The following is an 18,208-nucleotide window of genomic DNA, read 5'->3' on the forward strand; positions in this document are numbered from 1 at the left end:
GTCTGTTAGTGAGTCCAGTCTCTCTGGCATCCACAGGGAAGTGGCACTGATGGAGCAGTAGAGATCTTTGTGAGGAGGGGTGAAACAAAGCCAAGTGCCCATTAGAAAACACCTTCCCCTCCGCCCCAGCTGGAGAGTCTCCCTGCTCCTGCTAGTTTTAGAGAATCTGAAGGGATTAGAGGAGGTGGCGGGTTTCCTGATACAGCACAACCAGGCAAAGATTGTTAACCATCGAAAAAGAAAAAGAGTTTGCAGGGCACCTGGGTGGCTCAGGCGGTTGAGTGCCTGACTTAGGCTCAGGTCATGATCTCGCAGTTGTTGGGTTCCAGCCTCACATTAGAATCGCTGTCAGCCTGTCAATGCAGAGCCCGCTTAGGATCCTTTGTCCCCCTCTCTCCGCCCCTCCCCCAATTGCGCACTTCCCCCCCCCCCCCCCCACACAACGCCCCGCCCCGCTCCCCGATTTTTTTTTTCTTTTCAGGGAGAGAGGGAAGGGAAAGAGGAGAGAGAAATAAATACAGGAGAAAGAAGAGAAAGAGAGCAACCAAAAGAACAGCTCTTTTTCAGAAACAGCTTCTTTTTCTTGGGCCAGTGCTAACAGTGAGTCATGACCAATGACTATAATTATGGGAACTTAAAGGTCCAATGAAAAACTTCAAGAAAAAATAAACTATAACACAAGCTGTTAAAGTTACTGTCCCAGAACACTAACAAAAGCAGGCGGCTTGTATTTTGCAGAGTTATGTGAACCAAATAAACCCAGTTAGCCATCGTTTGACTACAACTCTATTTTAAAGGGATGTCTGAAAGTGGGGAGGAGGAAGATAAAATCCCTTTGTTATGATTAACAAGGACCTTGATAAAGGAATCCTCCAGGTTCAGGACGGATGGCGTAAGACAGAAACAGGCTGAGGCGCACAGCATAGAATTAGAGAAGAAAAGATCCAGACCACCAGGAATATGTCAGTTTTCTTCATTAGGAGCAGAGCTTTCGCCACCTCCTTCTGGGACCCACTGCACCACCTTTGCATTGTCATTGTTATGGACTAAGTAACAATGTCCTCTCTTTCCCACCAGACTCACATAGTGAAGCTGTACCCCTCAATCTGATGGTATGTGGAGGGGCGTTTGGGAGATAATTAGGGTTAGATGAGGTCATGAGGATGAGGCCTGTGATGCAGTTAGTCAGGAAGAGAGCTCTCACCAGGAGCCAAATTGCTGGCCACCAGTGATCTTGGCCTTCTCAGCCTCCAGAACTGTGAGAGGGTAAATTTTCTGTTGAAGCCATCCACCCTACAGCACTTTGTTACAACAGCCTGAGGAGACTGAGACAGCATGTAGCAATACACTTAACCTGCTCACTCGGTCCAGGATGTGGGGTCCGTCCTTCCAAATGAATCCTATTGTCATTAGTCCCAAACCAAAGACCCCTCCGGGTATTTTCATAAGCACATGGATTGACTGACCGCTGAGTATCGTAGCTGGGTGAGTGAGATAAAACCAGGAAGCTGCACCCCTTCCATGATGCTGCTTTAGTAAGGATTACTTCTGCCTGGGAATGTGACAAGTTAATCAAGAGAATGAGGATAAGATAGGTACAAATAGGCTGACTTCTCTATACAATGTAAATGACTAATAGGTGTTGGAAGAATGAAACCAGTGAGGCTGAATCTTCTTGGTGGCTTGCTGCCTCCACCTTCTGGACATTTGGAGACATAACAGGGCTGCCGGTTAGGTATTTTTGTGCTTAATAATTCCTTATGATCACTCTTATTACTGAAAATTAATATTGGGATAAAAACAACCAAAATCTTACCATGTCAAGATCTTGTAGGTTGAAAGATTTTTAAAATTCCACATTGTTTTTAATGTCATTTTTTATGTCTAAGAAAACATATTACTGGCTATTTAGAGTCTCTTCCTGCTCACACAGCTTATCCAGTTTAGAATATACTTATTTTTATTTTTAAATAAGCTTTATGCTTGAAATCATGACCCTGAGGTCAAGAGTCTCACGTTCTCCCAACTGAGACAGGCACCTCTAGAACAGAGATTTTATGATCAATAGTCCATTTTTAGCTAAAGATCAAGTCAAAAAGCACCTTCTTTCTCACACTTACACAGGACTCTTACTATCATAGATCTGTATGAGTTCAAGACTTTATGTCGTCCAGATATTTTAAAAATAATGTACCATCCAATCATGATTATAGACAATAGGAGATAAATTCCTTAATGTGAAAAAGCCTATAGCAAACACCATTCTTAAGTGTGACATGTTGGAAGGTTTTGCTTGGAGTCCAGGAATAAGCAGAGGCTGCCTCCAAGCACTAATCCTATTCAACCTTGTACTGGAGGCCTCAGCCAATGCGTGGTGGCATGAAAAAGGACAAAAAGTAAGTATCGAAAAGGAATAAATAAAAGTTGTTCTTCACAGATGATTATCTGATTGTGTACATAAGAAAAAAATTAAGTTACAGATAAATTATTAAACCAGTAAGAGAGTTTACTGAGAGTGCTAATACAAGATTTTTTAATTAAAAAAAATCATTCGTATGTCTATCAGCAACTAATGGCTAGAAAATAAAATCTTAAGAAAGAGGGGCGCCTGGGTGGCTCAGTCAGTTAGGCATCATGATCTCATGGTCGTGAGTTTGAGCCCCATGTCAGGCACCGTGATGATAGCTTAGAGATTGGAGCCTGTTTCAGATTCTCTGTCTCCCTCATTCTCTGTTCCTCTCCCGCTTGCTCTCTGTCTCTTTCCCTCTCTCTCACAAAAATAAATAAACCTAAAAAATTTTTTTAGTCTTAAAAAATAAATCATTTATAGTACTATCAAGAAATATCAAATACCTAACAATAACTCTAAAGAATGTACAATTCCTTTAGTTAGAAAACTCTAAAATTCTGAAAGAAATTATTAAAGAAGATTTCAATGAATGAAGTCATATCCCACTTTTGTGGACTATCAGAAGACTAGATAATATAAATCAGTTCTCCTCAAATTTATCTCCAGATACAATGCAAACCCAAACAAAAGTCCTATATATTTTTGAAATGAAACTGGTTCTGAAGTTTCTTTGGAAATGTAAAAGTATGAGACCCACTTGAAGAATACAAGAGGACTCACTTCACCTGATTATTGTTATATCATGCAGTTTGGGCTCAAGGATAGACAAACCAATTATGGGATACAATAGAGAAACGCATCAAGAGATAAAATGGACATTTGGTTTATGACAAAAGTTGGTATTGAAGAAGAGTTGCTAGAGGGCAGCTTATCAACAGTGCCAGGACAGCTGGTTATCCAGAGAGAAAATATTAAAATAGATGGGCTAACAAAAATGAACTCCTAATGTAAGACTGTTGTGGACTGAATGTTTGTGTCCCCCTCCAAAGTCATATGCTGAAGCCCTTAACCCTCAATGTGATGGTACTTAGAGGTGGGATCTTGAGGAGGTAATTAGGTATAGATGAGGTCATGAGGGTAGCGTCCCCATGATGGGATTAGTGTCCTGAGTTCATGTGCTTTGCTTTCTCTGCCAAATTGAAATGGCCATTTGCAAGCCAGGAAGAGGGCTCCCACCAGGAATTGAGTGCCAGTATCATGATCTTGGATTTCCCAGCCTCTAGAATTGTGGGAAATAAATATATGTTTTTTAAGCCACCCCAGTCTAGGTAACTTATTATGGCAGCCTGAGCTGACTTAGATGAACAACTTCTTGAGAAGGGTAAAGGAATGAAGATTTTTAAAGACAGTGTAGGGTATCTTCATGACATCAGGGTTGGGGCAGTTTTTTAAATAGGACACACAAAAGAAAATCCACAAAGGAATAGAATAACTCTTAAATTAAAATTAAGAATTTTGTTCATCAAAAGACCCCATTAAGAAGGTGAAAACACAAGTCTAAATTGGGAAAAGATATTTGCACAAGCAATAAAAAAAATTGCATGCAGATTATATTATGAACTCCTTACCAGTCAATAAGAAACAGACAAAACCCAAAAGAAAAATAAGAGACATGCATCTCCAAATGGCTGATAAAAACTGAAAAAGTGCTCAATCCCATTAATCCATGAAAGGCAATGGGATACCACTGGAATGACTAAAATTTTAAAATCTAACAAGACCAATTTGGAGTGGGAATGTGGAAGTCTCATCATTGGTTAGAGTGTAAATTGGTACATTTATCTTAACTTGGCATCACCAACTAAATTTGAACATTTGCATTCCTGTCATCAAGCAATGCCACTCCAGATATATAAAATGTGTGTGAGTGCACCCCAAGACACATGTTCAAGAGTGTGCATAGCAGCAATGGATTTTTCTGAGAGAGAGCGAGTGTGTGGGGAGGGGCAGAGTGAAAGGGAAAGAGAATCCTAAGCAGGATCCACGACCAACAGGGAGCCCACAAGGTGGGGCTGGAGCTCATGACCCTGGGATCGTGACCTGAGCCAAAATCAAGAGTCGGACGCTCAACCGACTCAGCCATACAGATGTCCCTGTCGCAGCAATATTTTAAAAAATCCAAACTGGAAACCACACTGATATCCATCAAGAGCAGAAACAATATATATAGATTGTGGCATATTCATACAGTGGAATGCAAAAGTAAATAAAATGTGGACTCTTAAAAATGTAATGTTAATTAAAGGAAACCAGACATAGAAGCATACACACTGTATAATTTCCATTTATATTTGCTGTAAAAAAGACAGCAAAACCACAGTGTAGTGTTTAGATATGCTTAGGATAAAGGCAGAAAGAGAGCCAAACAAGTGATTATATTCAGATAAGAATAGTGATTACTTTTGAGGAGGGAGGAATTTGTATTTTGGAAAGGACATGCAGATGTTTTTGGGGGGTCCGGTAATGTCTTCTCTGACCTGGGAGATTTACATGGGTGTTAGATTTCAAGTAATTTTTTAAGCTGTAATTTATATTTTACTATGTTTCTCTGTGTGTATTATATGTCATAATAGGAAAAAGATTATAATATAATATAATTAATATAATATAATATAATATAATATAATATAATATAATATATAAATCTATTGACCTGGATAGCTCATTTAAGTGTCTGACTCTTGATTTTGGCTCAGGTCATGATCTTGTTCATGAGCTTGAGCCCCGGGTCCATCGGGCTTGGATCAGGCTCTGTGCTGGGTGTAGAGCCTGCTGGAGATTCTTTTCTTTCCTTCTCCCTCTGCCCCACCCTGCCTGCACTCATGTGCTCTCTCTCTCTCTCTCTCTCTCTCACACACACACACACACACACACACACACGCAAAGATCAGAACTCCAGATCCTGCACTTTTAATTAGAACATGATAGCACCAGTCCTTCTGTTGTCCCAACGTCCTACAGGATGCTTATCCCTGCCAGTTTGATTCTAGGTTTGGGAATCTTTTAGATTTGCAGCATTAAGGACAGAGACGGCTCTGGGGTCACGCTGCTGAGCTGCTTTGGCCCCATTCGGATCCGAGTTACTGGTCCAGATGGAGCGATATCTGCTAGTGAGAATTAAAAGCAAGAGGGCTTTCAGGCCCTAATAAGATTGTTCCCTGGCCAGCACAGAACAAAGCATTTAGAGTTTATAAGCCTTATGGTTAAGTCCAGAGTGAACAAAAGCTTGGATTTTCTTTTGAGGGGAAATGAACTATATCTTTATCACTCCATAATGAGGCCCACTCTCTTTGTGGATTTTTAAAAATTGCTTTTACAGTGAATTCTGAAAATGTTTACCGTGGGGCTAGATGTCATGTCTTTCTCTCTCTGAAATAAGATTTAACATTTGCATTAATTAAAAATACTGTTTTTAGGGACGACTGGGTAGCTCTGTCAGTTAAACGTCTAAGTTTCAGTTCAGGTCATGATCTCACAGTTTGTGAGTTCGAGCCCTGTATAGAGCTGTTTGCTGTCATTCCACTTGGGATCCTCTGTTCCCCTTTCTCTCTGCCCCTCCTCCGTTCTCATGCTTCCTCTCTCTCTCTCTCTCTCTCTCTCAAATAAATATTTAAAATAATACATTGTTTTTAGCCTGCAGAAAGTCTTAACGAGATATTCATTTGTGAGACGGTATTTAAATGGAAGGATACATAGTAGGTTAATGGTACAACGGCACAAACGTACAATCGATAAATATTAATTACAGAGTATAAAGGAAGTGAATAAAATTTGAGGTCGAAGAGGAAGAAGAAAGAGAAAAGGGAGGAGGAGGAAGAAGGGCCGGAAAACGAGAAGAAAAGATGATGATATGATTGTAGAGATAAAGGAAGGACACAGATTCTTCATTTGAAATAACTCTCAGAAAGCACTTCGTATTTCAAGTGAAAAGCCACCTTACACAATTGCTGAGATTTATTGGACTGGCTTGTGGGACTCTGCAGTCCTGTTAGTTACTAGAATGAAACTGTGCTTATTTAAAAGTCTGACGGGTCCTCTGAATAGTACAGATCTGGTCTTTGAAAACACATGTACATTTACATAGCACATAATTGGGAACAGCCAGTATTTACCTGATGTAATTGTGGAGCCTTGGTTCTTTTCATTCATTCAAATTTCATTCATGAGAGCTTGAATGACACAGACCATTTATATTCTTTCTTTATCACTCTGCCCTTTGTTACACATTTCCTGAGAGGATAAATCCCAGTGTAGAAGGAGCCATGATGACAAGGGCATACAGTACTTAATAAAGACTGTATGCTGCGTTCAAAAAGAATGCCCAGCGTGGAAGTGAAGGTTAGAAAGGATTTCTTTGCTGGCTATGTTTCTTAATCCCATTTTCTGTGGTCTTGAATAGGATCAGGCCTTGGAGGGAGGCATAGAAGGAGGTACCGACTAGAGGGGAAAGCAAGGCAATGAACTGGTGTGTGCCAATATTTTCCAGCGTTGCTCTGTCAGCCGGCAGTGAGGAGACTTTCAAGCGTATGGAACTGCAATGGTTAAAATATTATGTCAGTGGAACTTTCTAGTACAAGTTAAGTTACTCCCTTGATGGAAGGGGAACGAAGTTTTGCCTCACTCCTGTTTTGTGCCAGGCACTTTATTATATTAAAAGAAAGTCTTTTCGGGGCGCCTGGGTGGCGCAGTCGGTTGAGCGTCCGACTTCAGCCAGGTCACGATCTCACAGGTCCGTGAGTTCGAGCCCCACGTCAGGCTCTGGGCTGATGGCTCAGAGCCTGGAGCCTGTTTCCGATTCTGTGTCTCCCTTTCTCTCTGCCCCTTGCCCGTTCATGCTCTGTCTCTCTCTGTCCCAAAAATAAATAAACGTTGAAAAAAAAAATTAAAAAAAAAAAAGAAAGTCTTTTCAGTCTATTCCCTTTAAAAATACCTGGTCTTAGGGTTTAGAAGAAACATTTTCACTCCTTGCTCACCATGTTTCTTATACTCTGGTTGCCTAAGTAGAATAGTTGAGTTGACAGCATGGAGTAGTAGAAAAGGAATAATGTTTACAATGAGGCACACCTAAGTTCCAATCCTGCGTCTGGCTTTTACCGTATGTGAGACTTTGATAGGTTCCTTAAAAAAAAAAAAAAAATTATTTATTTTTGAGACGGAGGCAGAGTACAAGTGGGGAGGGGCAGAGAGAGAGGGAGACACAGAATCTGAAGCAGGCTCCAGGCTCTGAGCTGTCGGTGCAGGGCCCAACACAGGGCTTGAACCCACAAACCGTGAGACCTAAAGTCCGGCACTTAACTGAGCCACCCAGGCACCCTAATAGCTTCCTTAATTTTTGCAGAGTCCAGTTTCTTCACCTGCAAAAAAGTAAATGGCTCTCCTTTTGCTTGTCTTGCAGGAGCCTTGTGAGGATCCAGTGAGAATTGCACATGAACAGCTTAAGAGTCTGGCTTGTGGTAAACACATTTAACATTTTTCTTTTTAATACGAGATTTGTATGTGAGATGAGGACTAAGCTTTGTTTCCCATTCCCTTTCCGACGTTCAGATTATTTACCCCATTGGCAAGGCAAAGAAGGGGTAGGTAGGAACCTCAATCAAGATTCATTAAAGGGGTGCCTGGGTGGCTCGGTCAGTTAAGCAGTCAACTCTTAATTTCAGCTCAGGTCATGATCTCATGGTTCATGAGTTCTAACCCCACATGGAGCTGGAGTGCAGAGCCTGCTTTGGATCCTCTGCCCCTCCCCCATTCATGCCCTCTCTCTCTCTCTTTCTCTCTTTCTTAAAAATAAACACACATTTTTAAAAAAGGATTCATTAAAGTCTTCTTTGTAGGCTTAGGAGGACACAAGAATTAAAAAAAAAAGAGAAACCAAAAAGAAAAATGAAGACAGGAATGAGTTTTCCTTAGTTTTTTCTTTTTTCAAGATAATCCAATTTAACTTGTATTTAACATTATCACTAGGTTTTGCCCTTGAATACTAAAGTTATTATTAATTTTTCACTCAAGAATTTTTTATATGCTGAGTATGGGCCCTTTGAGGGACAGCAGTTTATATTTTGACCTAAATTTCCTCTCTTCCCCCCACCAACCTATCTTAAGAAGCAAGGAAAAAAGTAGTGCCAGAATGATCAAACTAGAAGCCCCATTTGATGCATGATGGGCATCAAGGAAGGCACTTGTTGGGATGGGCACTGGGTGTTGTATGCAAACGATGAAACACGGGAATCTACCCCCAAAACCAAAAGCACACTGTACACAATGTAGGTTAGCCAATTTGACAATGAATTATATTAAAAAAAAAAAAAAACCCATTTGCGACAAAACACGAGGCAGTATTTGGTGGCACATTTGATCACAACATTTTATCTGAAGATGATTTCTGTTTTCAAGAATCCCTGTTTGCAGGGAATGGAATAAATCTTTTTTGCTACAGTGGCAGCATAAATGTTTTAATTAAGCAAGCACCCAGAAGGGGTGTGGAATGTCTAATCAGACCCCATGGGTACAATGATGTCCGCCGATTGAGGGATGGTTCCCCAGCCCTGAGAGAAAACTTTGCGGAGAGCAGTGGCGCCTGCCATTCCCCACGGTCGGTCGCCATAGTGGTTTCTTTTTCTCCCTGAGAATGTTTGCAAATGGAGAAGTATTTTACTGAGTCCATATCTCATTACAAAATCCATCTCACCACAAGTTTCTAGTGAAAATGAGGAAGGGAGAGAGAAGGAGAAAGAAATGGAATGAATCTGCAGGCAGGGCTTGAAGGTTTGCACAGTGCCCGTCTCTCCACGGGTTTCTCAAAGCCCTCTCCGTCATATCCCCTGGGCACTTTATTCCAGATAGACCAAGGAGCTATGTCTCCATGGGAACAGCATAGAGGGAACAAAATGGGGAATAAAGTTCATGTATATAGCACATAACCGTTGATTTTTATGTGCTGGCTTTATTCATTATCTCAGAGCTGCAGTGAGTATGGAGTGTTTCATGGGTACCTGAGTTCCCAAATCCTTTTTTTCCTATTCCTTCCCACCCATCCCTAAAATGTCAAGCACAAACAGCTGGAGTTACTAGCTGTACAGTTTATTTGCATAACCCTCCCTGGGCTGTGTTTGGTGGATGGAACACAGGCTTTGGAGCCAAGGTGGTAAGGGTTCAAATCCTGGCTCTGGCACCAACCTCAGTTCCTTCATCTATAAAATGGGACTAATGATACTTCTACCAGCTTCTGGGAGGATTCAAAATGGTGCATAGAAAGTCCCTGAGCCTGGCACAGAATAGTTCCTTAACAAATGGTAACTACTATTCATATTATTATTGACCTTCTGCTCCCTTAAATGGTTCTTGTTACATTCTGATTAACAGAGAAAGAAAGTAGGAATAAGGAATGGAAGGAAAAAGTATACTCTTCGGCAGATTTCAATGTTATCAGCAGAGCTTGTATCTAGAACTAGAAGAAAATGTCTTATAACTAAACATCTGGATTCTTCATGCCTAAGAAGCATAAGGAAATGGTCCGGTTTTCAAGGCATTGCTGCCTCAGTGTATGTTTTAAAAACATCATGTCATGTCGCTTGTGATTTCTCTATTTTACCGTTATATCCAGGCTGTCAGACTGGCCAATCTCATCAGCCCTGCGAGCCAAAGACAGAGGATACACACACACATACAAAAGCCTCTGCCAGCAAAGCCTGTTTGTTTTGTCATGGCAACCCTTGTCACTTCCAGCTGGAGAGTGAGTGATGATGTCATTATCAAGAGAGGACTGGGGAGCAGGCTGAGAACCCAGTCTGAGCTATAGGATTACAGAGAATTATATTTCAGATTAAATGATCATGTTACAGAGAGCAGCCATCAGTACAAGGCACTTAGGCTTGACATAAATGAACACACACTGTCTTTGGCAAGGAAAGAATGGAGTTTGAAAATTTGACATTAAGAGCAAAATCTCTGTGTATGTGATTTTAAGAGAGAATGCATGAAGCTCCTTCAGTGTGCCAGTATATCTGTATTAGTGTTGGGTGAAACTATAAATGACTCTCATGGTCTGGTGGTTCTTTTAAGTCTCAGGGACCAAGTACAACATGGTCTGGTCAGAGATCTGCTGGCTAGAGATTGGGACGAACTGGGGGCTGCTGAGTAGACAGATTACCCGTGAGAGGGGCCAAAAGCCAGGTCTCCAGCAGCCAATGACAGAATCTGTGTCCAGAGGCCCTCTGAAGACTAAAAGGGGGTGCCAGTATTACATGCCCCCCAGTAGAGCAGGCATAAATGGGGACTGTTCCAGGCAAACCAGGATGCGTGGTCACTACATGTAACTCCTGGATGCATGATTCCTTCATATGAAAGCGGCTCTGATGTTTTAGCTCTAGAAGTACAGTCATACAGCAAAACAAGGCTGAGACGGGGACTGGTCACCTACATGCAGGTCAAGAGAAAATACCAGACTAGGGGGCCAGATGTCACCTCAAATAAACTAGCCCTGGCAGAGGCTTCACACACATATGACTGTAGCAAGGGAGAGGTGTTTCCCCACTTGTCTGAGAGCAACCTGGGACACCACTAGACCAAATGAATCACAACCTCCAGAATAGAGACTGTAAATTTGTTTTCTTAATGTTTATTTTATTTTCGAGAGAGAGAAGTGAAGAGCAAGCAGGGGAGGGGCAGAGAGAGAATGAGACAGAGGATCCGAAGCAGGCTCTGCGCTAACAAGAGAGAGCCCAATGCAGGGTTTGAACTCACAGTGAGATCATGACCTGAACCAAAGTCAGATGGCTCACCAGCTGAACCACCCAAGCACTCCTGGAAAAGAGAGAAAATGTGTGTCTTATAGAGTCTTAGTGCTAAAAGGAGGCAGTGGTCATCTAGGGCAATTTTGTCTTTTCACAAACTAGTATAGCAGAGTGGTAGTTAGCCTGAACTGTGCCTGAGGCAGAATTCACAGCCTGCTCTTTAATAGCAGTGAGCTCTTGGCCAAGGTGCTTTGGCCCCTGAGCCTCGTGGCTTTGTTGAGAGGACTGTGTAATGTATATAAAGTGAGATGTCAGTAGGTACAAGTTATTGTCACTGTCTGACTTTCTGGAGGTGGGAGTCCTGGTGGTTTATGGCACAGCTGTGACCGGAATTTTTTAGGTCATAATCGTCATTACGTTTTCTGTGCTCATGGCAAGTGGAGGGAACTGAGATCACTCCAGACTTGTGTACGTGTAGTTTTTAAACTTCTAATTTTGGAATAGTTTCAAATTTTAGAAAAATTACAGGAATAACACAAAGAGCTCTCACATACACTTCATGCAGATTCCCCAGTTGTTAACTTTTTATATTTGCCTCATCATCGACTCTCTCTTCACACTCACACACGTGCACACACACACGCACACACACGTTGTATCTATTATATGTATATTCTATGTATTTCCCCTCTAAGCTAGGAGTACCAGCATGTGCCCCATTACCCTTTACTACCTCAGTAGCTAGTTCCTAACAAGAGTACCCTCCTACCTAATGAGAGTACAGTCTGGAAATTAACATTTATATGTTACTTCCAGTTATTTCTCAGACACCTCCCCCATTTATTGTGCTTATTGTTCCAATATGGTCTTCTGCAGACAAAGGAGACAATCCAGGAGTATATGTTATATTTAGCTCTAAACTTTTTTTTGGCTCCTTCCATCGGGAAATATTTCTGTCTTTCCTTATCTTTTATGGCATTAACATTTTTGAAATGTACAAGTTTGCTACTTTGTAAAATGCTCTTTTGGGGATTGTTGGATGTTTTATCACTGTTAAAGTTCAGGGTATGCATTTTTGCCAAATACAAAAATATACCATGTTTTCTCGTGGATCGTCATGTGGGTTTGTCTCATGACTAGGAGGACTAGGAGGTTAGTGTTTATCTTTTGATTAATATATTTGCCAGGTGCCTCTACTTTGAGTAAATAAGTATTTTATACTTTGTAAATTAATAAATATTAGGTACTTTGTGGGAAAAGACTTTAAGACTATATTTCTGTGTATTCAGCTATACACAGATGCTGTACCTCATCAGTTTTTCCCTATTTGTGGCATTCATTGATGATTATTGCCCAAATCAATTATAATTGAAAAATGGTGGCTTTAAAATTTCATCCTCTTTCTGTATTTATTACCTGAAATTCAGCCATAAGGTAGAATTTAGAGGCAAACTCAAGGAATGGGCAAAGGTCAGAGTCATGGTGCCCGTCTGTTGGTTCCCTTTCACACTGACCTGTGCGACACTCAGATTGAGCGAGACTTCAACATGAGAAGGCAGCTGGGTCAGAACGTTCAGTCTCCTGAGGCAAAAGGTGCTTCAGCAGTGGCATTAGGCTGCAGGAGCCAGCAGAAAACAGAGTAGAGTTTGTGGAAAGTTTCCTAACAGTGAAACTTGGAGACTGAATGTGGACTGGAAAACCAAAAAAGCACACGTGATGTTTTAAGCCTGGATGATGGTAGGATAAAAGATAGGGATGTCAAGAGACTTAAATTTGCAACAGGCTTAAATGAAGCAACAGGCTTAATTTTTGGTAGGTTGAGTGTGAAACGCTGGCAGGAGGTACAAGCTGTATCGTCTGACAGGCAGGTGGGCCAACAGAACTACCTCAGGAGGGAGGTCAGGGCTGGAAGTGAAGATCTGTGAGTCATCTGCACTGGAACAGGAAACGGATATGGGTAAGACCTATGTGAGCCAGTTTTGGGGAAAGAGAAGTTGGTCCAGGGCAAAATCATAGTGGGTGAAGTGGGGTGCTGGAAAGAGAAGGAAGACTCAATGAAGAGGGCAGGGTCAGGGCTCAGGAGGACCAGGACACTGGCAGAGCCACAGGAGCTGGTGAGGATACTGGGCACGGACTTGCTCAACATCCAACCCATCCAGAGTCTAGAATGTCTTCCTGTAGAGTCTTGAAGGCTGAAAACTACCTTTGCCTGACTTCCTTGCAGCTAAAGGGTCTGGATGTGATTTAGGTTCTGAGAATCAGGTGCATTTGAGTGAGACTTGAAAGCTGTAGATAGCACTTCTGGCAGCTTCTGCTGTTGTGCTGGCAATTGTCCTGGAATTGTCGGGGTTTTTTCCCCTACAGTATTCAGCATCCAGGCGCTAGCTTCCTGAGGGATGAGAGGCAAAGATCTGGGAATCCATGTTTTGCTTATGTACCTCTAGAAGAAAGTTCAGTTGTGGTGGCTCCTGCTGAAGTCAGTGGTTCCAGGGACAGCTTCCTGATTTATCTTCCTCATGCGGGAGGGATAGCATTTCTCCCAGTGGATCATATTTGCTGTGATCTGGAAGTCACTCCTGAAGGCCCAGTCTGGAGCATACTCTTCCAGTCCTTCCAATAATTTAAAAAGCACTTAAATCCCTGTCAGCTGAAAAACACCGTGGTGCTTTCTCTTTTCTGCAACTGAACTCTGATACAAAATCTAATGGAGAAAAGATGTTCAAGAATAAAGGGCTAATCAGAATCACTATATTGTACACCTGAAACGAATTTAACACTGTACATTAATTATACTGGAGTTAAAAAAAATTTAAAAAAAAGAATGGGTTTATCAATATTTCAAAATCTGTCCAAAAGATGAGGATTTCATTCATCCATCTATCCATCCATCCATTCGGTCCATTAAAACAGTTATCACTAAGTCCCTAATGTGTACCCAGGGACGATGCTGGACATTTGGGATACTACACAAAGACGAATAAAACACTGCCTTTCCCTTCAAGCATTCAGTCTAGAATCATGAACTTCAATGGAATAAACTGTGGCAAGCACACTGATGGAGACAGATTCAGGGAGCTAGCATGAGGAAAGAGGAAGGGTGCTGAATCCATGAGACTCTGGAAAGAATGTAGGCTTCATGAAGGAAGGAACACAAGGGAATGTTGAAGGAAGAGCCTTTTATCTAGCTAATAAATTATACCCACATGTTTACCATGGGTTGGGCACAGTGCTAAGATCTTTTTCTAGATCTTGTGTAACCTTAGAAGCATGCATATTATCAGCATTTTATAAATGAGGTCGCTGAAGTTAAGCTCTTGATTCCATGTTATCTGAAGGGCATTCCTTCAGGTCATTCTCTGCAGAGGGCACAGCAAAGGCAAGGTTGAGAAACATACTCTTGGTTCTGGCCAATACCTGAAGATAGGGCCGGTCTCCCAGCCTCTGTGGCAGGATAGGAATCCAACTTTAATAAAAGCCAGTTCATTAGCCCAGATGAGTTTCACATGGGCCAACAGCCTCCCCCCCCCTTCCAGCTTTTTGTTAAATGTTCACTTCCCTGACTCTTAGTGCCTGCTTAGCCACCTTCCTATTTCCTCATTCTCCTTTTTATTCATTTTTCTTTTCTGGTTTTAAAGCAAGGCAGAGTGCTGGCATGCAGCATTTCATTTGCATGTGTCTGGAGTCTTGGAAGCTTGACTACCCTATATTGTCCTACAAACGGACCTTGAGAGCTCGTTTGGAGGTTCTAGAAGCTACCCAGATACCCTTGACCAAAAAATGGTCCTCCTTTATTGAGCACACAGCTTTGGGAGGGACACACATGGAGTGGTGATAGAGGAAGGGGACGCCTGCCTAGCCAGCCAGATTAGCTCAATCAACCCTATCAATGGGGTAACAGATAATGCAGCCAGATTGCCCTCACAAGCCCCCTTATTTATCCTCCCTTTTAAAATGCACAGTCACTTGTGCACAAAATTGTGTGCACTTTACCCTGGATTTTTCCCATTACAACAGTATGTTACTGATTAAAATCTGTCCTTACTAGTTTAACTAGTGTCTGGCTTTATCTCTGTTTTTAGTTTTGAAGTTTATTTATTTGAGAGAGAGAGAGAGAGAGAGAGAGAGAGAGAGAGAATGCAAATGGGGGAGGGGGGGAGAGAATCCCAAGCAGGCTCCGCACCTTCAAAGCAGGGCCCGACATGGGGCTTGATCCCACAAACTGTGAGACCGTGACCTGAGCCAAGAAAAAGAGTTGGACACTTAACCGACTGAGCCACTCAGGCACCCTGTGTCTGGCTTTGTCTTTGACCGCTGTCTGGGTAGAGTGACCTACCTGTTTCTCTCAGGGTGACTTTTGTAGTTTCTGTGAGATTTGGGATTTTGAGTCCCGTTATTGTTGAAAACCTGCACCAAGTGTAAATCCATTATGGGCAACAGTTGTAGCCTCTCACATGACGTTACAACAGCAGAAACAGCAAGAGCAGACCTCTCTTGTGGCGGCAGCAACGTGGACAGCAGCAGCAAGTGGAGCATTCAGGGTGGCCTCTTAGTTTGGACAGCTGGCTTCCTTCTATAATTGGGGCTGAATCGGGACAGGTGGCTTGGCTATGAGAAGCAGGCTTTCTAGGCTGGGTGGAGCGCAAATGCATCTGGGGGTGCTCCTGGCCCAGAAAAGAGATCTGCAGGAAATATGAATCTTTTCTGGACCGAATCAAAGTGTTAGGAGGGTGATATCGCTCATGATCTGCAGGAAACCTAGGAGTCAACATAGCAACGGTGATGCCTTTAGGACAGATCATTTTCATCTCTGGCACATTTCTAGTTTATAATCTATGCTATGTTTCCACTTCATTCTTTCCTGTTGAGAACGTGAGCAACAGATTGTCTTTCCATCAGAAAAGGGTTTTGGCCTGTATTTCTCTATCTCCACTCCTAAAGGACTACCTTCATATCAATAGAAGACTTAAATTGGGAGCACTTTATGTATAAGAAAGACAACTTGTGGGTCACTGTGCTTATAATAGTGCCCCCAAATCAATGTTCTAAAAAATCTGTTAGCTAAATAAAAGATACTATTTTTAAATGATCTCCCATGCTGTTTTGTAACTAAAATTTGTTTATCAATGTAAAATAAGAATTTTAATAGGACAATTACAAAATGTAGAGGCCAACTGAACACACTTCACGAGTCTTATGTGCATATTTATGTAACATTTCAATAGCTTTCAGATTTCTGTACAAAGCACAGCACTTATTTCATTACCTATTCATATTTCCTTACCACTCCCTTTGGTCCCTACAAAAGTATCTGGAAAAAAAAAATGCCTCCCTGACTAGCAATTTGTATAAGTAGTGGTAGCAATTTACTTTTTACAAGTACTTGATAATATTGAGTTTAGCACGTTGTTGGAAAGGTTGTAAGAGATTCTTTCAGAAAATGCTAGCAGAGGCTCCAAGGACTGTGAAGGAGAGCACGGTATTCAAAAAATGTAGAGACCTCACGAAAAAGAACCTGGGACAGAAGAATGAAGGTGAGAAAACAAGAGTTTAGCAGCTGGGAACCATGGGCCTGAACATAGAGTAGGGACAATGGCGGACATGGGTGATGATGGATGATCATAGGCCTGCATCCACCCAGAAATTAAGGCACATTTACTGTTCAGGGCGCCTGGGTGGCCCAGCTGGTTAAGCGTCCAACTTCGGCTCAGGTCACGATCTCGTGGTCTGTGAGTTCGAGTCCCGCCTCAGGCTCTGTGCTGGCAGCTCAGAGCCTGGAACCGGTTTCAGATTCTGTGTCTCCTTCTCTCTCTGCCCCTCCCCCACTCATGCTCTATCAGAAATAAATAAAAAAAAATTTAAAAAGCACACTTACTGTTCATTTATATATGGTTAGAACGGAATTAGGCTAAAAATTATGTTGAAAATGCGTATGTGACAAAATGAGAATGAGAACACCAGAATGGGTTTTCCAGGTTAACATTTATTCATTTACTTATGAAAAGAGCTGAGTCTTTACTTTCTAGGAGATAGAATGTTGTTTTTTATAAAATTGTGCTAATAGACCTTAGCATAACCTTAGTTCTGGTTTCTCCTGAAGCAGACTCTATAGCACGACTGAGTACAAGTGGTTTATCTGGTTGGTACTCGAGGTACTTCGAGGGGAACTCCTCGAAGGGAATGGAGAAATGAAACAAGGAAGGAAAGGCAACCAAAGAATGGAGTGTTACCAAGCCAGCTACCATGGTAACAGCTTAATCCTGTGAGGAAAAGGTATATACCTTTTCCTAGAGTTTCCTCAGATGTGTCAATGAAGACGTGTGGCCTGATGGCATGGGCCACTGAGAGTGGCCTCGAGCGTAATTTTATCTTTACTGTTCTTACCTTGGAAAATGACGTTGGTCACTGAGGTCAGTTCCCCACTTACTGTTTTCAACCCTCCCCCAATTACATCCAAACACAGTTTGGGACACTGACATTCCAGCCCAAGAGCCCGTCAATTGGCAAGGTCAGTAACGGCACAGGGCAGGTGCAGCTCAGAATGAAGAGGCAAATTCCTGTCAACTACCCCAAGGAGGAAGGAGGACTCCAGAATGAGCAACAGAACATACCAAGGGATGCCCTTCCTGACCTTCAAATCCAACAAGGGCCTCCAAATTCTTGCCTTCCTAATCCACCTCTTCTCTGACGACTTCTGGTCAGGCAGCTCCACTTGGGGAGGAAAAGGAATCATTAGATATGGTCTGAGTACGACTTGCTTAGCTCTCAAGATCCCCGCATAGCTCTACAAACTTCCTGCAGCCCCAGTTTCTGCCAGCATCTCCTGAGGCTTGTCCAAAGTTGACAGCAACTTCCAGAGAAGCACGTGATCATCCCTGGCTCTATAGCTGACAGGATCACCCTAAATGTGTCAGAGAACGTCAAGAAGTACCTCCATATATATAAAAAATATAACTAATTCTCATTGGAAAGAAAACATTTGGGGAGGGGGGTGGATGAAGGAGGAAAAATTAGGACATTAAATGGTAATATGGTAACAACCCCAAAATGATCAGACACTCTAAACTGGTAA

This window comes from Prionailurus bengalensis, chromosome B2 (genome assembly GCF_016509475.1).
Source record: "Prionailurus bengalensis isolate Pbe53 chromosome B2, Fcat_Pben_1.1_paternal_pri, whole genome shotgun sequence".
Taxonomy (NCBI): domain Eukaryota; kingdom Metazoa; phylum Chordata; class Mammalia; order Carnivora; family Felidae; genus Prionailurus; species Prionailurus bengalensis.